The sequence below is a fragment of a genome, unplaced genomic scaffold, assembly GCF_019419815.1.
Source record: "Pyrus x bretschneideri cultivar Hongxiangsu unplaced genomic scaffold, Pyrus_bretschneideri_v1 Contig41, whole genome shotgun sequence".
Lineage (NCBI taxonomy): Eukaryota > Viridiplantae > Streptophyta > Magnoliopsida > Rosales > Rosaceae > Pyrus > Pyrus x bretschneideri.
The window spans coordinates 4,474,502-4,496,757 of NW_025999735.1; the positions used below are offsets into that span (position 1 = coordinate 4,474,502).

General features: G+C 36.2%; 2 long non-coding RNA genes and 1 pseudogene across 2 annotated transcripts; all 3 read right to left on the reverse strand.

Moving 5' to 3' along the window:
• Nucleotides 1-1,789: 1,789 nt before the first annotated feature.
• Nucleotides 1,790-8,062, reverse strand: LOC103947978 (annotated as a pseudogene).
• Nucleotides 8,063-12,321: 4,259 nt separating this feature from the next.
• LOC103934677 lies at nucleotides 12,322-13,900 on the reverse strand. Its single transcript, XR_007251651.1, has 2 exons — nucleotides 13,662-13,900; nucleotides 12,322-12,525 (listed from the first exon to the last, which is right to left on the reverse strand). It is a non-coding gene; the product is annotated as an uncharacterized LOC103934677 (long non-coding RNA).
• Nucleotides 13,901-13,938: 38 nt separating this feature from the next.
• Nucleotides 13,939-14,615, reverse strand: LOC125469207. Its single transcript, XR_007251564.1, has 3 exons — nucleotides 14,337-14,615; nucleotides 14,099-14,242; nucleotides 13,939-13,998 (listed from the first exon to the last, which is right to left on the reverse strand). It is a non-coding gene; the product is annotated as an uncharacterized LOC125469207 (long non-coding RNA).
• Between the last annotated feature and the right edge of the window lie 7,641 nt (nucleotides 14,616-22,256).

Genomic DNA, 22,256 nt, shown 5'->3' on the forward strand with positions numbered 1-22,256 from the left:
CACAATTATTTCGTTGGGGGATTCTTCTACCCTCCACGTGTCCAATTTAATTTTTTTTAGTGGAATATTTATTAAAATCTCAGTCTTGCTGATAATTTTGTTTTCACATATTTGCCATGTTCTTACATTCGTATAGGATCTAATCACTAGCTAATTAATAACTTAATACATAGCAAATCACTTATTTATTAATTAATCAAAAAACCTAAAATATCAACTTTACCAAAAATTACTAAATTTGGAAGTTGTTTAGATATTTAATTATGGTCTCGTAGATAGACGAACACAATGTTATTAATAAACAATGAAATGTTCACAATATTAACTAAAGAGCTAAATGATTATTGATTGGAGTAAATCTTTACAAAAATGATCTATGAATGATGACTTGCAAAATAAATTGTTCGGATCACAAGAATACTTTGTGGAACAAGCCCAAACAAATCGTCAACGACGTATTTGAAAAAATAATGCTAGTCTTACCATCTTATATAAGCTTAAAAGATTTGCAATTTAAAGCATGTTTACTTGTCATGAGAATGAATGAGATCCCATAATAATTTTATATCTTGATTTTTTTTTCTTTAGGTCTGAGAATGTGCAAGATGCTCAAAATTTATTATCCATTCACTTTTTCATTACTTAGGTGTTAGTAAATGCGGGAACGGAAATCATCCTCATTCCTTTTCAAATATTTGATTGTTAGTGAATGATAGTGTGTACTCTTGGCACGTGTCAATGAAAGAACGTTTCCTGTTATATTGGTTGCCAAGTTATCCAGCGGGGGAGCCAAGCAAGGAAAGAAACGCGGGAGTTGGTTTCGCGTATTAAATCCTTGACATGTCCATCTTACTTGAATCCTGTTGTTAAGGAATTTCTTGCTTCCAATCCAATCAATCAAAGTACTAGTAGAGTTCAAGAAAGGAAAGCATGGGAGCTGCAAAATCAACAAGCTGCAGTAAACGGGTGCAACTCCGTGGCGTTGTCCTGTTCAGACTCTTTACTTCAACCTCTGCTGGATAACCCGTCATAAGTTTTTTTCTCAAATAAAACCCATTGACTAGATTTCACATCAGCAAATTCATTAATTGTATTTGACTTTACACATTTAAAAATTCATCATAGTCTTTGTGTGCTCTACTCATCATGTACTTCAAAATAAAAGACGAGTGATATTTATCATTTCAATATTTTTAAATAACTAACTGTTAAGTATTCAGAAAATTTGATAAAACTAAATGAATGCATGGTTGGGCTAAATTTTTATCTTTAATTAACTCAACTTTCTTTCTTTGTGGGTAAATAACTAAACAAAGTGAACCTTCTCTCAAATGAGCAACGAGCAAGTTGGTCTTTTCTTTGTGGTAAATAACTAAACTCGGTGAACCTTCTCTCAGATGAGCAAGTGGGTCCTTACCACTGTGGTGGAAAATGAGTGTTGCCCTTACATCACGACTTGCTTTCGAACCCTGTCAGCTCTTTAATCTAACATCTAACCTAATAAATTTATCATTTAACCAAAAAATAAAAAATAAAAACCCTTATCTCAGATGAGACTGTCATTAGATGCTACTAATAATGCTATTCTGTTAAAATTTTATCATGGTAACGCTTTACATCACCGATGGGACACATGTGGAAAAAGAAAATGCTAAGGAGACCATTTTAAGACCAACATATTATGACGGTTGATGGTTGAATTCTTTTTTGTTCAAGTAGATGCCTTCTCTAACATCAAGAAATGTCTGAACATTAAATGGTAATAAAAATTATACCAAAAGACCAAAAACAATTCAATTTCCCCTCTTTATAATTTGCAAATTTTGCTTTCTCAGTAACTTCACTTTAGTTAATTTATAGATATACACCAGATCAAACAAATATTTTTCAAACAAAATCTAAACCGTCACAACCCCATTGCATCAAAAAGCAGAAGACATGTTCTGGCGTTTAATATCTCACATCAGATTCTATAAATTCATATTAAACAGCTGCCTGAAAATCCCCAAAGTCGTCATTTGGTATATCTTGAGTGCTTTCATTCCCAGAAGGGCTTGTTTCTTTCGACTCATGTTCCGTTGATTCCGAGGCCTCGTGCTTAGAAGTTCCCTCGAGATTGAGATTTGGAGGCAAGTTTGAGGAAGACTTGTCAACAGTAGCAGAAGGCGAAAGTGGTGCCGGAGGAGGAGGTGGTGGTCTGATACAAATCAAGGGTTCTTTTTGGTTAGCCTTTTTATCTGGTGAGTTGTTCTCAGAAACCTTGGACTTCACGATTTCGGCAGTTTTTTGTTGACATCGAAAAGAAATTCAATCAGCATGCTCCAGTAAGTAGCATAAGTAAAAGCACACATTTTGAAAGAAAATGCGACGCAGAACACTAACGTTCTTTAATTGTAGTACAATAGTCTCCCCCTCTTTTAAGCTGTAATCAACTAAGGAAGTTTGCCGAAATTTTTGTTCCATCTCTTCTGCAGTTTTCTTTTTGTCCAGATATCTTCAAAACAATTTAGAAAGGTATATGAGCTTGATAGACGGAAATTCATCCTCTGATATGCATGCATTAAAAAATCAAATCCCAAGCTTCTAAACATTTTATAGTAGAAAATGAAGAACAAGCAAAATTGTAACTATACATATAGGACATACTTCATGTGATCATGCAAGGCCGCTTGGAAATCATAAGCTTCTGTTCTTTCTCAAAATCCAATGCCAATGAAAGCATGCCGAAGCCGGCCATCTGCATAAATTTCAAAGTAATGAGGATCAAACATGAACAAATCACTGGAAATAAAAATATAACTCAGAAGCCCGAAATTGCATCGCTGTCTGGTACAAAACTTTGGGAAAACAGGAATACAAGAGATAAGAAAAATAAAGTGAAACAAAAGAAGTGGCACTATACTTAGATACGAGCCACAATTCTTGGTCAACTTCCTGGACTATGATTTTGTTATGATAGCACTAATTAACTTCAATGTTCTGGTCTACTCTTGTCCAAGCCACTAAGGGAAAATGGGAGGCTTGTAAATATTAGCCCCTCTCCCACTACCAGGCATCTATTTGAAATTTTAAAAGTTATGCACGCAGTAATGCATGAGCTTTCATGCCTAGAATGGATATGCATCAGAGGATGAATTTCCGTGGTTTCTCTTGATCTATAGCAATTTTTCACTCAATACCTTCTATATATGAATCATAGGTCAATGTGCAACAGTAAAATGGGCGGGGGGAACATCTACCTTAGGAGTCGATAACAGATGGAAATACAAACTAAAAAACACTCTTTGAATTGTTCCAACTTTAGGTTACAGGATTCACTAAAACATTAAAGATTACAACAATAAAAACTCACCAATGTTCTCCTCTACACGTAGAACGAAATATCTGTAGAATAAAAAACATTTTTTTGTCACCCTCTATATAACAGTAAAAAATTTATTAAGATTCTGCGATTCAATAAACTTAATGTAAAGGTATCTTTCTTGTGAGTATTGTAGTCGCATGATGTTTTAACATTAAGAGTCTGATAAAGATATGCTCTAGTTCAGTGAGAATTAGGATAAGCCTGCTGCTATCAATTACAGGTTACACTGGATGAGGCTCTCCATTTCTCAAAAATGCCCGAGCATATAGTTCATCTGCAAGGACATATCACAGAATAGTTTAAATAACAAATGTCTCATGGTACAAAAGGAAGGCATATAACACAACTTTCATCTTATAAAAACTAAAATATCCTCACTCGTTTTCTTATCTTCAAGTCTGATAATGCACTCTTCTCCTTTGCTGATTACTTTCAATATCCCGTCCCATACCCATTTGTTTACATCCCATTCATCCGCCCTGAAATACACTTCAGAGACTTAAAATTCATCTCCAACACATGCAAAACAGAGTTCAGGAAGTAATCAATGCCAATCGATAGAGCACTCTTCTTTTTGTTTGTTCGATCTAAGATTAAGAAGCATGTAATATCAGTACTAATAAAACTCATCTCTGTATGTTTGCCTCCTTGTTGATTCCTTGCTTATGCGTCAATCTAACTCAACCTCGGAAAACTTATTCTCAAAATAGCCCATACAAAACCTCATACAATCTACCCTAATTTTAAGATCATTCCAATGTTACTGATCGATGTGTGGATGGAAGCATCAAAATTACAAATGCATCATATCAACCTTGAAAACAGATGGCATCGTATCAGATCAATCATACATAAACTGTCAAATGAATATCCTATTTTCTATTCCATGAGTTGAGCAAAACTTGTATGAAGCTGCACTTTTCCTTGGCGGTATCTGCAAAACATTACAAAATAGTTTAACACCACAGGTAACTTCAAGAACCCCGAACAAGAGTAACCAAACATTTCTCACATTATCGATTCCTTATGATTACTTGTAAACTCAAAATCAAGAATCATGATTTTGTATTCGATGACATATCGAAATCAAGCACTAAGTGGTTACTAACTGAAGTCAACACTTGAACTATGAAAAATATTCAATCTATTCCTCCATTACCCTAATTTTGCACTCAAATCAACAAAAATTAAAAAATATATATAATTTACATTTTATTCAGGAATTAACCAACATTTGCAATTTGCCAGCCTATAAAATTCATTCATTCAACTAATACATGCATCAATGTTCATCAAGAAATCTAGTTGGATTATGCATTCCCAAGATACCAATTAACAGAATTACTCAAAAAATTTAGGAAAACACAAGGATTTGGACAAACGATGTATCTATGTATGTATATATGTATGTATCTTACCAAGTATACGTAACATTCAGGCACTTGAAAAAGAACAAGCTCCAGAGCTTCAGCTTCCGTCTCTTCTTGATCAGTTGGTACCGCCAGTTCCTTCTCCATCTTCCAGATTTGGGATTAGGATTCAGAACCAGTGAGATGGAAATTTGAATTTGAAACTACTGGTTTCTGAGGGTTGGGAGTTGATCGGAATTTGGTCGGATATTTGGTACTCTCTCTCTCCCCCCTCCCTCTTCCTTCTCTCCCTCTCTTAGACGATCACAAGGCGTTCGAGTTTCTTCTTCCTCTTCCAGTCTTTTCTACGAGTGTTCTGGTCGGTAATTTTACAAGATACAACAGGGACCGTTGGATGAGATTACTTTTTCTAATCCTACGGTTAGTATAGTCAATCTGGGGCTTTTACTGTTTGCTGATTAAGCAAAAAATTGGGATTTTTCAACGGTTGTGATGAGCGGAAAGTCTATGGGAGATTGGAGTCAACCAAAACTGTGATTTGATGTAGTGAGAGAGATTGGTTGAAGTTGGAGGGTCACCTCATCTCATAGGTACAAGGGAATATGCTTTGGATTGCCCCAAGCACAAGCTTAAGAGCAAGCCCAGCGTGGGCTATATCTCAGGGGACAGGGGACAGACCAAAGGCTCGAGGCCCGGTGGATCAGCTCCAGCGTGGGCTAGCCTGAGTGAAGGTGGAGGCCTGAGCTCCGGGTTCGTAGGGAATTGCCAGCCCGAGAGCCTGAGGCCATGTGACGTCAGCGTTGACGTCAGCCTGGCATCAGCGTAATATTTAATTTTTTTTGTGTTAGGCGCGTGCACCCCACTCGTTCGTGGGGGCACGTCGCCGACACAAAATCAGAAAAAAAAAAAAAAAAAAAACTTTGTCAATTACCGTTGGGAAGCCACGTGGCTTCCCACGATCCGTTAGATCTCAACGGTTACTTAATTTGGACCGTTCGATCTCAACGGTAAAAAAAATAAAAAAGTCTTATTTAATATCCACCGTTCTATCTGAGATTAATGATGGATATTAATATTCTTTATAAATAAAAAAATAAAAGAAAAAATAGTTTTAAAATTAAGAAAAGTTACCGTTGTGACACGTGACACAATCTGGAGTGTTGGAATTCAAATTGTTTTATATCCAACAGTAGAGATTAATTAATTGAATAAAAATTTTAAAAAAATTGTAAAAAATTCAAAAAAATTCAAAAAAAAAAAATCTGAAAACTCTGAAAAAAATTGTAAAAAAAATTGTTTTACTTTTCTATAAATACCTTCTCATTATCATCTACCTTACACAACAATTTCATATTTTCTCAACTACTTTCAATCACATTCCTTTCTTTGTCTCAAAGTTTGAATCCATTTTTTTCAACAAAATGACCACTGATGCAGGTACGAATTGGTCGCTTATTGAAGATGTTGCGTTATGTACTAGCTGGGTTGAAGTTACTCATAGTTCGCTTACGGGTAATGAGATGCAGTTGCGAGAAATGTGGAGTCTTATTCATACCAATTATCTTGAGAAAATTGGTGGGAAAAGAACCAAAGAATCAATGTCTAGTCGTTGGAAATTACTTAGCCAATCGTTTAGTACATGGAGAGACGTCTTGGCACAAGCTAGTAGTAATATTCGAAGTGGGGAAAATTACTCGGATCAGGTAACAATATATTATTTATTTGATACCCAAATTTACATTATAATTATTTGTTTGTATTATTTATTCGTTACCTACGTAATTTATTATTTATTGTTTGTATTATTTATTTGTTACCTACTTACATTATAATTATGTTGTTTGTATTATTTATTTGTTACTTATTTTCATTATAATTATTTATTTGTATTATTTATTTGTTACTTATTTTCATTATAATTATTTATTTGTATTATTTATTTGTTACTTATTTTCATTGTGTAGGAACTTTAAGCACAAGCTTGGTACGCTGCCAAAACCAAAAGCAAAAATAAATCATTCAACTGGTGGGAATGTTGGAATATTGTCAAAGATTGTCCTAAATTTAGAGTTGTGCCAGTCGGTCCAGAAGTGCACATGAACATCACCCCTCTACACTCTACACCCGATCATGTTCATGAAGATGATGCAGAAGAAGTGCCCGAAACGCCCTTCCCTGAACAAGCGTCGGGTTCAAGCCGTTATCCAATTAGGCATCAAGGTAAGAAGGCTTCAAAGAGAAAAGGGAGTGCTTCCAAGAATGATTATGCAAAGTTCATGGAAAAACTTACTCGCCAAGGTGAATTGACTTTGGCGAGGGAACTGGCGAAATATGAGGCTGATAAGGCTAGAGAGGACGCAAAAGCAGCAGCTATTGAGAGAGAATTTCATGCTAATGAGAGAGAACGAGAGCTACTTAGGCAAGAAAGGGAACATGTTAGAGAAGAAAGACGGGCTCAACAAGATCGTCAGATTATGAACACGCCTTTTGAAGGAAAGTCTCCAAATTCTAAATTTTTTTGGACGTCAGAGAAAACGGACGTGGTGCAAAGGAGGCATGCAAGAGAAGCGATAACAAGCCAAGGTGGTTCTAGCACCACAAGAGAAGATCATCCTAGCACCATAAATTGGTTAAGTGATGATGAATAGAGTACTTTTTGTAATCGGAGCCCATAATTTTCTAATCACTTTGGGTTGTAATTTATTATTTATTGTTTGTATTATTTATGTTGTTTCCAATTTATTGAATATTTATTCAAATTAATTTGGTAAGTTATTTATACTAAGAGAATATTTATTGAAATGACAAAAACACACCAAATAAAATTACATAAGCATACAGAATAATTAAAAACTCACTAAAAAAATTACATAAACATACCAAATAATAAAACACACCAAATAAAATAACATAAACATACCAAATTCAAAAAAACACACTAAATGAACTTAATTATCTTCAGCTTGTTTCAATGCCTACTGGTGCTCTATCAAGTCAATTTGTCAGGCATTGTGCATGTTTGGCATTTGAAATGCAGTATATCGTTGAATAAGCCTTTCATTGTAACGTCCATCCCTTTGTAATGGCTCATGTTGCACGGGCTCATCGGTGGCGTCATGAGCACAATATATACGTGTTCTTGAATTGTTCATCGTGTCTGGCTCATATTCATCAACGGCTTCATAATCGTACTCATCTTCCACAATCATGTTGTGAAGAATGATGCACGTCATCATGATGGATCGAAGCGACTCTACATCAAACAATCTGGCAGTACTCCTGACGATTGCCCAGCGAGCTTGGAGGATACTGAAACAATGCTCCACATCCTTCCTGCACCCCTCTTGACAGCTTGCAAAGTGTTTTTCCTTTGCACTCTGCGAACGTGGCACTGTTTTGACAAATGTTGACCATCCCGGGTAAATGCCGTCAACTAGGTAGTATGGCCCGTCGTACATACGTCCGTTGACCTCATAAGTAACTTTTGGCGCCTCCAGAATGATACTTTTTGCTCATTTTCTGTCCCCGTAAGCGCCTTGCCGTGCACTTGGACAGTTTTTCCACGTCCAGTGCATACATTCAATGCTTTCAATCATCCCAGAAAAGCCACGCATCTCCGCTTTCTTCAACAGCCGTTCCAAGTCCATGTTTGTAGGTTTGCAGAGGTACTCAGCGGTGTAGATAGGTTCGATTGCTCCGCAAAACCTCATCAGGGACTCAAGAATGGTTGATTTCCCCATCCTCGTTATCTCATCGACTTGGTCTGCAGATGCTCCATATGCAAGCATCCGCAAGGCAGCAGTAATTTTTTGCTCTGGCAGTAGACCCATAGCACTAAAAGCATCTTTCTTTTGCACAAAGTAAGAATCATGGTTGCAAACAGCAATCATGATTTTGTTGAACAAATGTCATTCCATTCTAAAACAATGTCTAAAGTATGTATCAGGGAATGCACTATTAGAAACAAACTAATCATCCAAGAGTTCCATACCTCGTCGTTGCCTACTTCTATCAAGGTTTCTGGAACGGCTGGGCCTGCAGATCTGAGCCGTAGCTTGGATGACTCAACGGGAATGTGAGGTTCTGCCCATTCTTACTTCGTCATCTCTCCTTCTACGCTCCTCATCCTCTTCCCTTTCATTGTTTGCCCCCTGGTGATTGAACATTGCTTCTGATTGGTTAAACAATTCTTCCTTTTCCTGATCGAGTTCCCACATCATACTTGAGGAAGAAGAAGACATTGTAAGAAAGAAGCAAAAACTATGAATAATGATACAGATTTTTGTGAAGAAGGAAGTAGAAACTATGAATAATGGTAGAGATCTTGAGAAAATTAGTGTGAGATTTGTGAGGATGGATGGTGGATTATATAGAAGATTCAGAAAGGATTAGGTTGTACATAATGCCACGTGGCATGCTATCATTCGTTAAAAATCTGATGGAAATCTATCTTCAAAGATTGTGAACAGATTATGACACGTGGCATGCCGTCATTCGTTAAAAATCTGATGGAAATCTATCCTCAAGGATTGTGAACAGATGACACATGGCGCGACGTAATTGGTTAATAATCTTATCAGAAATCCATCACCAATAATTGTATTTTCGGATAATGACACGTGGCATAACGAGTACGATTAAAAAATTTATCGGATATTACAATTAAAATTATTTAATAATACTTCGGATAATGACACGTGACGCAATAAGAACGATTAAAAATCTTATCCGATATTACAATTAAAATTATTTAATAATACTTCGGATAATGACACGTGACGCAATGAGAACGGTTAAAAATCTTATCCGATATTACAATTAAAATTATTTTGTATTATTTTATAAATAAAAAAAATACTAATATTTTATTGCCTATTGCCAGGGCTATTGAAGTGTAACGGTGGTGATGCAAATGCTATTGCCAGGGCTATTACTGTTTATTAAGGGCAGTTACTGTTCATTAGGTGGATTGAATAGTGCATTGCTTAGGGGGAGGGCTCCAACGCTACATGAGGGGCTATTTGAAGGGCTATTTTTACTCTCAAAATTTTAAATATATTCACCCAACCAAACTTACCTTTAAATAAAAGAAAAATAAAATTTAGATATAAGTTTTAAATATTTTTATCATCTTCAACAACTTGCAATCTGAAGCAGTCACATGTACTTAGTGGCGGAACCAGCATGAGATTATTGATTGTCCTTGATCCCAACAACTTAAAAAGTTCATGCTTATTTGGTTGAATATTATATTTGATCCCTATAAATAGCTAAAGCAAAATTAAATTACAATCTCTTCTTCCTACTACTTTTATTTTTATATATTATATTTGTCTTCCTTTTCTCTCACAGTATCATACATCCACTACCGACAAGCCTCTACAAATAATAGTAGTTGTAGACATATGTTGGCATAAATTTTTGGCAGATGTTGACAAGAATTGTAAGGTGTTTACTAGGTGCTCAACAAAATGGTCCAATGAAACTTTTTTGGTTGATCTAATGGCCTCATTACTCAAAAATCCTAGCTACACTAATGATGTACCCCACAGCGTAGTCAATATTTTACCGACTTGAAAAAAAAAGTAACATGACACAAATATTATTTTATGTATTATGTTATGTGGAGTCCAATGCTAATAAGATAGGGCATTCTTTCAATAGACTTGATACCGATTCACTCTTAAAATTGTGAACCGAACTAACAAGATAAATATGTGGTTCAATTCAGTTTTCAAAAGATAACCAAACCATCCGGACCTACTTAATTTTGGCAGGGCTCGGCCGGTTAAATTCGGTATTGGTCCATAGCCCATTTATTTTCTTTGCTCTGTTCTTTTCAGTTTCTGGTTGCATCGAGTCACCAAGTCGCCCTTGTCCCTTCTCCGTTCTTCTCAGTTCTGAGGTGGGTTCTCTACTTCTTTCTCAATGGTTGCCTTAATGTATGTTATGTGTGATATGGGTTAATTGTTAACTGATTTTTTATTAAGTTGATTGCTTTGATTTTTATAATTAATTGTTTTCTGGTTGCTCTAAACCTAATGCTTTGATAATTGCTTGTTAGTTGGTTGCAATTTGTGTTAATTTCTTGCTACTCCTGATGAACTTTAGTTTGAGTTAACATTATTTGCCGTTGACGAGGGCAATGAGATGACTCATGTTTAGTTATGTTGGTTGGGAACTTAGTACTTTGATATTCTGTTATGTACGTTGAATTTAAATCTTTAATAGAAGTGACGTATTTTTACTATTTTTCTTTCAATTAGTTTCTCGAATCGCTGTTTCGCTTTACCAGTACCGTCTTCTTGCTTTATGACAATGAAGAGAGGCCATGATCTTATCCATAATGTCAAGATAAGTACATTTCCATTGCCATGAAAACGATACGAAAAACATAAAGTTCAGAAACTTATATTCAACTTAACATGAATTACTGAATGCGGTTGCTATTTTTGTGTGCGGCCTTTTCATTTGTTTACAATAGCAAATGTTGCAGTGTTACGCTACTCTTTAGTTCATTATGGTATGAACTATGAAGTTGCTGCTTATAGTTAGATGTCATTAGGTTGGGTTCATTTGAGATACTGTCATCTGGGCTTAGAGATTGCTTGTGTAACATAATCATGTTATGGTAAAGTTATATTTTTCTTGATAGTTTAATACACCGGTCCTACCCAATGTGAATGCTTGTGTTTTTACTACTGCGTTAGTTCATGTTGCTCTTTTGTAGATATGCCGATAACAGTAACTGAACAAAAATTCTGGATTGGATTTTGCATTGGGTATAATTTGCTATGATAAATATAATTCTACTGATGTACCGCCTCCTACTATAAGAGCGAAAGATCGGGTAAATTCTATAGAAGGGGAGGGATTTGTGGTTTATGAAATTCAAACTTGAGCTTTACATCATTCAAAGAAATAATCAAAAGGGCAATCCAGAAATCAGCCGATGGGTGGCTATGAACTCCGATCTTGAGTATGATTACTTCCATCATCGACCAACGTACTCAGTTAAGTACGTTTTGCGATACCATGTGTTTATGCAAGCTCGAATAAGGCATCTAGACTAGGAATCCTCAAGAGGAGTTTTGTTCCAAATGACTCTGATACATAGAAATGCCTTAGCTAAGTCAACTAAATATAGTCCGACCAGAAACTCTCAAGTCTGACACATAGGGTTTGACAAAAGTATTCCGAACATATTTCCGATTCACATGCGAGTGACCAATTCCCTAAAGTTCGTCTAAGAGTCACTAAGGATGAACACACAATTTGGGCTGGAAGGAAAGCCCCTTCCTAGTGACATGTTGCGACCTTTTTGTTAGATCCGGCAGTTTCTGACATGACACGAAAATAATGGGTTTCGGATCAACACAATAACTAATCGGGTCATTAACGGGTATACACATGGGTAACCCATTTCGACCGGTTAAGAAAAAAATTATTTTGATAATTTTAAAGTTTAATTAATAAAAGATTTATTATAAAATACAATAGCCATATTTATATATACAATATATTCTATATTAAATATAAAATTTTGTATTATTATTCTATATAAGTTAAAAAAAAAAGTTTTAGTCATTATTTATTTTTTGACACACCTCGTCCCGAAGGAGGGCATGCTGGCCGTCACGTGAGAGTGACGTAACCATTTACACAGTTCGGAAGCTTTACAAATATACAACTTCTAAGATGAACCACCCGAAAGTGAGTTCTCATTCGGTCCATTCTGTCAGAACACCGTTGAATTTCCTCGTAGTTACCACACCTTTGCAATTCTTGAACCTGGAGGGGCGCAAAACCAAAATTGAGTGGGTCAGTAAAACAAATCTTTTCCAAATCCAAACACTTCTCAAAACTTTGTAACCCCTCTCCGTAAAACTTGTATACTTTCCCAGAAATAAAGTATATACTCATATACGTAATATATCTCAAATTATGCTAGACAATATGAATGTATGTCATGCCAAGTATCATAACAGAATGCTCATCATCTCTATGTGAATATGATGGAATAACATATAATCAATTCAACATTCGGCTATAAACATAGTTCATACTCTTTCATTCTAATCAACTCAGCCCTCGGCTGTATATATAACTCATAATTAACTCATCATAATCAACTCAGTCAGCGACTGCATATATAGCTCATAATCAACTCATCACATCAACAGCATAACATCTGGCAGCCGGAGTCACCTAACGTGACCTGTACGGCTGCATATAGAGCTCATATCACACTCACAATAACTAAACAACTGAACCTGCCCACGAGTCGGAACCACCTAATGTGGTCTGTACGATAGGCCTGGGTGTTACGTATATATACTTTCTAGTGCTACGATCACGTAAGACTGGGCGAATAATCGCACGTCACCTACGAGTCGGAACCACCTCATGTGGTCTGTACGACAGGCTATGCACCTAGCTTGGATCCAAGCTGAGCATAAGGTGCGGGGAGGTGAACATCACGTGAAGGACTGGCCCTGCTCAGGGCGAGCACTAACACCGGGGATCAGGTTATGAGCTCTCTAAGCATCTCAAGCTACTTATTCTTCATATCTCAATCGTATTTCAATCATATCACAATCATATTTCAATTATATCACAAACATATCTCGATCATGTCAAAATCGCATCTCAATCATATCACACTCATATTTCATTTGTATTTCCATAGTATTTCAATCGTATACCAAACGTATTTCATGCGTATATCGAATGTATTTCATACGTATATCAAATGTAGCTTACCTGGGCCTCCTCAGCACCATGCAACAATATGCATAATTATGGTAATGCACATATTAAAATATGATGCATGTATGACAGGATATTTAATTCGTATTTATTTTAAAATACGTTTTCTGGGAAATACGTCAAGTATATATATATGGAAAACAGAACTGCCCACTCACAGATCACATCGACGTCTCGTGGGTCCCTGAGCCTCCCCTAGATTGGTTACATTCTTCTTCTGTATAATTTTCACCTATACAAAAAGTAACCAAATTGACATTATTTAACGCGCATACACCAAACATTCGTCAATAACTTTCTCATACGTTGCTCTATTTGGGTATGTGAATATACCACGGTGATCTACACGACGTCACGAACGCGTGACAATTTTCAGAACTCAATTTGGAGGTCCCACGCGCCCTCACGCGCCCAGTCTACGCGCTGCCCACGCGCGCGTCTTCTTCCTCGCGTCGCCGGACTGGTTTCGCCGGAGGTGGGTGTTTGCCGGAATTTCTGGGTAAATTTCAAAGTGTCATAACTTCTTCGTTTCTTAACCATTTTCGACGTTCTTTATATCAAAATGAAGGTATTGACGAGACGAACACATCCATACCTGCCTTGACCCCTAACTCGCCATGGATTCGCCAGAAAAAGCCTCGAAAGCTCCGGCCAACTTTGAACCAAGCTATCCCGACGTCCAAATTTGTCCAACGAAGCACTCCGAGCTTCCTTAGGACCTCACCAAGCTTCCTACAAGCTTCAAAATCCCAAAAACATCAAGCTTTACGTGTGCATGAACAGTGCACACGCACAGTGAAATCGAAATCCATGTTTTCCGAAGTGAAACTCACCTGAAATTGGTACCATCGTGTTCGTGTGGTCCTCAGGAATACGATGGTGGTCTTAGATCCTTCGTTGGTATAGTTTTAGGGTGGTTTGTGGGTGGTCCGTGTGAGTTCGAAGGAGAGAGAGAGAGAGAGAGCTCTGAGATTTGTGAGGGAGAAGAGAGAGAGAGACAAGGTACGGGAATGAGGGAGAGATTTGAGGGATGTGGGATCCTACCCAATCCCGAAATCATCAAGTTACAACATATTTTACGCCCCTTAGTCCCGTTTAAGGGCATTTTCATAACTTCACGTCCTCGGAATTAAAATTCCGGGACGGGTTGTGACATTTTTATTATGAGAGTTCCTTATTATCATTACTAGGATAAATTTTACTTCACATGTTGTCCAAAATTAAAATAAACTAGTATACTATTTGTATAGGCAAGAACTAAGAAGACATTCATACAAGTATGAAAAATATGAAAGAATATACATAAACACTCGTGATTCATCATTATTCCTCCATGAGTAGATAATGGTTACACTTATATTATCATTTAGATTTTTAAAATCCTCCAAACCCTCATGAATAATGTTTTTTATTTGAGGGCAAAATTAATAATAATTATTATAGAAGTGTAAAAAGTGTAATATATATATATATATATATATATATATACACACACATACACAATCACTTATGGTGATAAGCTTTACAACTTTCATGAAGGGATCAGCTTCGAAATCCAACACTATAATCCATAAACCTTAAATTTATATTTAACTGTCGATTATCATTTATGTTTTATTCTTCTTACTGAATTTCATTTTTTAAATTTTCTTTTTTGAAAACATGATCATCTGGCGGATGTAAGAAGATGAACGGTTCAGATCTTTGATATTACGTTTCGATATTTACAGTTATCTGAAATATGAGTCGATGTCATATAGTTTTTAGAAACTTTATAAACATTAAGCAATATTTTCACCAACCGTAAAATTCGAATATAATATCAACGATCCAAACTGTTCATCTTCCTGCATACTCTAATGACACACTCCGACCAAAATCAAGGTGTGTTGGCCGTCACGTGAGGGTGACGTAGCCATGTTCGCAGTGTAGAAATGATAATGATATAAAGAAATGTGAATAACCAAGAACCAAGCTAACTAATTTACACTAAGAAAATAAAAGTGCAATCCCGATATTTAAGTGTGGTTACACAATAATCAGAGCATACGTAGCCAAAGTGCAGTCCAGCAGGACAAGTACTAATTATACAATATTAGAGGTGGTCCTACATTAGTGATAATATGTCAGCACCGCCGTCAATTCCTTGTAAGCCACCAACAAGCACTCCTACCTAAAACCTGGAGGGGCGCAAAACAGAAAGTGTGAGTGGGCAAAAACAAAGCTTTTCAAAACCATTTCACTTGTCAAAGGTAATAACCCCTCACTGTAAAACTTGTATAATTTCCTAGGAAATAGAATATATATGTATATCCAAACCATGCTCGGAATAGCAAAATCCACATATATGCCATGTCAAATATCTTAGCATAAAATATGTAAGCCATGTGATATAAATCAATGTAAATGATATGTCAGCCGAAGTCACTTAATATGACCTGTACAGCTGAATCTATAACTCATCCATCTAGCCGGAGTAACTTAATATAACATGTACGGCTTAACCAATAGCTCAACAAGTATGATTGCACACGAGTCGGAACCACCTAAAGTGGTCTGTACGACAGGACTGAGTGTAAATAAATATGCTCAAGTGCTACGATCACGTAAAGACTGTGCAAATGATTGCGGGTCACCTACGAGTCGAAACCACCTATAGTGGTCTGTACGACAGGATTGTGCACCTAACTTGGATCCAAGGTGAGCGTATGGTGTGGGAGGTGAACATCACGTGAATGACTGTGCCCTGACCATGGGCAACAGCACTAACACCAGGGTGTAGGTGATAGTAGCATATTCATGCGACTTAGTTAGCTTTTTTTCTTGCATTTACATAGTTAGTTTCTATTTATTATAGTGATTTAAGCTATTTTCGTGTGTTTGTAGGTTTAAATGGCAAAAGAGGTAAGAAAGTGCATTTTGGTGCATTTTAGAGCATTTTTGGGTTGGAATGGATAGCTTGCATATGGAGCAAGGTGGATGGACGAATTTAAAGTTTCAAAACAGGCTAGGAATGTGCTTAATATCTGGAGAAACAAATTTGGAAGCTTGGAAGATAAGGAATCAGCTAAGAAGAAAGAGACATTATCCAAATTACCTTGTCTTATCCAAACCTTATCCAATCTTATCTTTGAAGGAAGATTTGTGAAAAACATGTTCATTTAAGCAACATCAATAGCATGAAATTAACAATTAAAGGCGGAATCATGCTTGTATGCACTTAAAAACAAAACATTTACCCATGAAATTCAAAGCCTAGTAGATAGGTGAACCAAGACTCAACTCAAAACAAAGTGAGTTGAGAAATCACTACCTTTGTAGATTCCTCTTTGCATAAGCAAAGGTTAATCACCCAAAGAAAGGGCCTTCATTCCTTGCATCTTAGATCCATGGATTTGGATGGATGAAAAGGTTTCTCCAAGTTCCCAAAATTGAGAACCTCTAATGATTCATCACCAAGGCATAATGAAGAAGAAATGAGTGACCTTGGAGGAGTTTGATTGCTAGATGATCCCTCCAAGGTGGCCGAAATTTTTGAGAGAAAGGAGAGCTTGTGTTCTCATCATTTCCCCAAAAATAACCCTTGGTAAATTTTAGGCTATCAAGTCCTTTATATAGTCCCTTCAAATAAGTGACCTAATGGACCAAAAGCCCTATTCTTTTACACATGGCCTATAGGTTTATTGGGCTTTCAAGCCCTTTGTTTTATTCAAGTTGTCATACAACTTGAGTTAATGGGCTTGACATTCAAATCCCATTGGGCCTTGCGGCCCAAAACTAACCCGAGGTCTTTAACGAACTTATTCGTTTGATTAATTAACATATTAATTAATCCTAGCCTTAGATAAATAATTAAACCATTTAATTATTCTTACTCATCTCCGTTGTTTCTTCAAACTCTACCTTACTCGGTGAACGATCCATTAGGTTCCTTTTAGCGAGACAGTGGGCGATTAAAACTCTTTCTAATCGATTGTGAATTGAAACTTACTTTCAATTCTCCCGTTAGTGATAATACACTTTTAGGGCTTCCACAAACCATGGTTGACGCCTAGCAGCATGTCATGGTTACCCAAGCTAATCAGAAGAGGTGGAGAACCTATTCAGTTTAGGATTACAAATGCAATACGGTCTTTCTCTAATACAATACTCTTGACCACATTGTTTGGTTTGATAGTTTATTCATGTCTACTATCCAATGTGAATCTTGTACTTATATGATTACCTTGAATGTGATCTGGAACGCATTCCAACATCTCATTCATACTCTGGCCAGAGATTCTAAATCATATCATAGAGTATTCTCCCTCAAACAGTTTGAAGGTTAGAGATCCCTTGTTGCGCATTCACGTGCCTCCATGGCTAAGTGGCTTAACCCCAACGATGCCATGGACACCCTCATGATGGAGTGACTTTGACATAATCAAAGATTAAGGACCTAACCACAAGACAACTGTGATGCCTCAGGTCAAAAGACTAATTTGCATTATCCCAACCATGAGTTCTCATGTGACATGAATATGAAAACTCTTCGTTGATCGTGTTCAGTGAACTCATTCTTTATTGAGCACCTACGTACTTGTCTTGATGTCACACACACCAATGACTCGAGACTAGTCACTCTCCCTGAGAGAAGACATAGCACGTACTGATCTTAACGGACTGTTAATGCCCAATTGACAATCCTATGATCAGGAACGTTTAGGATGTGTCAACGAAAGAATGGTCTCATGAATCTAACTTCTTTAGATCGCATTCTTCCAATCACATATTCCTTGGACTTATCGTTTAAGCATATAACATTTATATGAGACGGCTCAAACAATAATGTTTGCCCTTAATATTAAACTAGATTAGTTTAACATGTGAAATGTCCATAAAGTATCATCATATGATTGGTTTTAGGGCACATTTCCAACAATCTTATCCTATCCTAATCTTTTGCTACCTTAATTCCAACTGCAAATGAGACTCCTCTTCACATTAAATCACCTAAATATTAAGTTCTAGAAGCCCTATTCTCTGCCCTAAGGTTGTGCCGCATATCTTAGCCCTTTTTCTTCTAGAAACCTGTCACAATATCCTTTCTAGAAATCCTAATTTTTGCTACACCTAACCCTAACCTTTTCCCCCTAGGATTGTGCTATCCGTGCCCTATCCTTGTCCTCCAAGGCTTTGTGTCGTGAAACCTTAGCATATAAATACATAAATCTGCCGTAGAAAATGAGGGACAACACACATGAGAAAAATTCAGAAAAATTCAAAGAGTGTGCCACAGGTTTCTAAGATTTTTTAGAGACTTATGCCATGCAAGGAAGCAAGGAGAGGAAGAGTGCCGTGCCCACCACCATCCAAGGGAGTGCCGCTGCTTGCTTTAGAGTGTTTGAGCGTTTCTGGGTTTTTTCTATCCTTTGTTTTAGTTTGATGTTTATTTTAATTTGATTTTCAATTATGATGAACATGAGGAACTAAATTCTTTTTAGTTAAAGGCGAATTCAAAGCCATGGACATGTTTTATATGAATTGATTTGCTCTAGTTATTGTTTCGTAAAACATGAATGTGATTTACTTATCTGTTTGATTGATAGCTTTTTCTTGTATGTTGATTAAGGATGCATACTTAGTTTGCATGCATGAATTTAATGCTAAAATAAAAGGAAATTTCACCTAATTGTTATGAACTTATATTTATAAGTAGTTAAAGTCACTAGTCATGGTTGTGTTAAGTAAATCCATGGCAGAAGTATCACACAGTTCATAGTTACGAATGCCTTGTCAATGCTTATGATTTACATAGAACTTAAAGATATGTATCTCTATCATGCAGTTCATATAGGGAACTTGATAAGAATAATTTGATTACATCACTGAGTCCAATTCAATGAATTTAGGGAAATCTAAAAGTTAATTTATGCTTCTCATGATTAATTTGGGGCATTTTCATTCATGGTTTAAAGGAATAGTAACTGGAAATCGATTTGTGTTGCATATGTATCATGTGTGGAGAAGGATTCTCTAGCTAGCCTTTCACCCATTCATTCACCCAAATTCATACCCTTTTACTTTGTTTTTGCAAGTTTGTTTGTTTTAAGTTTAAAATTCGTCCAAATACCCACTCACCTATATGTGAAAAAACTATTTTAACGTTATTTTAAGCACATAATAAAAACTAGGTAATAACTTCTCATACGTTGCTCAATTGGGGTATTTGAATATACCAGCATGGCCTATTCAACCCCACGAACATCCCCATATTTTTAGAATAATTTTCTAAGTTCCCACGCGCCCTTACGCGCTGTTAAGGAATATTTCGTTAAATAACAGCATATACCGTTAATTTTACTTGACGTCGTTAGCATATTCCATCAAAATTGACGGACTATTCTCCTTGTTCTCCGATGGTTTGCCGAATTCCGACGCTGGCCACCGCTGCACTCACCGGTTTCTGGAAAAACTTAAAACTTAAAAATCTTCACCATTTCTCAACCAAATTTCATGAAATTTGTACCAAAATGAAGCTCTAAACGAGTAGAACTAGTTCTTACCACTTTTACGTTCTAAACCCAACGAAAAATGCCCAGAAAAATCCTTGAAAAACTGGTTATTCCTGCAATCCCACAACCAAGCTCATTTCGACGTCCAAACTTAACCAAAACTAGCCTAACATGTTAGAGAAGATGAATTCTTACCTTCTTAAGTCCTAAATCTAGCTAATATCTTCTCGATCACATAGAAGAAAATTCCACTCCTTGTCGGAACTTGTGCATCTCGGGTTCTATTAGTCTTTTCCTCAAACCTAAGGCATCGCTCGACTCTAAGACTTGCAAGGGGTTCAAAAACAACCTCCACTAGCTTGATCTATGAGAGATGAAGCTGGTAGAGAGATTGGACGTATAGATTTTATGGACGGGAAGACTCAAGATAGGGAGAGAGAGAAGTCTATACGTGCGTGTGTCCGGATTGGGTATCCATATAAAATCCTTAAGCCCTAATTAGACTACCAATTGTAGGGTAAGATTCATCCAAAACAATCCCAAGTTTCAATTGGGTCCAAAGAAGTAAGAAATGAAAATAATTAGTCCATTTTCTTAGCCCAATAATACATTCACAACCCAACGCTCAAGGGTAAAATAGTCATTCCACGCTATCGAAGATAAAATATATTATATTTCGGGACGAGTTGTCACATTTAATATATCATGTTTTCAAAAAAGAAAATCTGAAAAACCAAAATTTGATGATAATAATGAAGTGTAAATGTAAACAACAATCAACAGTTATATTTTGATTTATGATTTATATGATTATAGTGGCGAATTTCAAAGTTAAGCTCTTCATGAAAGTTGTAAAACTTATCATTACGAGCGTTTATATATATTTTTCTATATTTTTTACACTTCTACATTAATTAAAAAAACTATTAAAAACTTTACTTAAATAACATTCATAAGATAAATGAGAGTAAATATGTACCATTGGATTCTATTTCACTTATATTATTAGAACTTTTTTGGACGAAAAAAACCCCTTCTCTATTCCAATATTTTTCAATTTTACCATTTGATCAAAACAAAAGCCTTAATCCCTTTCTTTCTCCCCACTCCCGTAACCCTCTCTCCCGATCTTGCCATTTATTTTTCCTAGCCCTTTTCTCTTGTCGTATGTTCAGTTCTTCCGATAGCCTTTCTCAGTCTCTCTTTTCTCCTCCCTCATGAAGTGGATGGAATCATCCTTGTCATCTCTAGTCGTCTCTATATCTCTGCATCTTTATTCTCCAGATTCCACTTTAGGTTCGATTTTGCCTCTTAATTTGGCTATTTACTTGGATGAAAAGTGTGTAAGACTTTGGCTATTTCATGAATAAGTTCAGTTACTGCTTTTTCATTTTAAGTTATGTTACTGCTTTAATCGATATTTGCAAGAACAAAGTTTTACTGTATTTAGAATTGCCTGATGATGTTGATTAAGATTCATTGTGGGGAGGGAATTTAGAGGTTTAAAAAGGATGAGGATATGGATTTTGGGAAGCCTAGGATGGGGATCCGTGTATGTATATATCATGTCGAATTGGAGAGAAAGAAAAAGGACTAGAGAAAGTTCGATCAGAGAGGATACGAAAAGGGAGATCGGGGTTAGCGAAGAAACATGTGGGTTTATGATTCCAAATCCTGTTGACCTACAGCTTGTAAGGCTCTGGTAATTATTCCTAAAACTTGTTTCCTTTCATGGTTATTTCTATGAATGCTGTTAGGGAAACCTAGTTTTATATGCAGATGTTTGTGCAAGCTTTTCTATGCAAATACTTATTTGATACAATAACTAGTTTTACATGCAGATACCTAAACCCTAGTTTTGTATAAAAGCTAAAACGCATGTTTTGTATGATATGGATTGATCAAGTGGAGTCGATTTTTGCATTATATATTAGTCAGGGCCAGTTTTATGCAGATACTTGCTTTGATCTATTATATGTAGAAGTTGTTGGTCGAATGCAAAAGACTGATATGCTTATTAAGTACTTTTTCTACTGCATATATATGTATGGATATATGTGTATTGTTAAAGAAGCATGTTGGTAATCGGTGTTTATGCTTATACTCTCCACTGACATGATATACATACATATATACATATGTGTGTGTGTGTGTGGAACGAAGCATAAGTTAGAGTGTAATGACAAAGCTTTTATATAACTATTAAGTGTTTTGAGTACGGCATTTCTATTTTAAACCAAAATGACATTTGAATTAGTA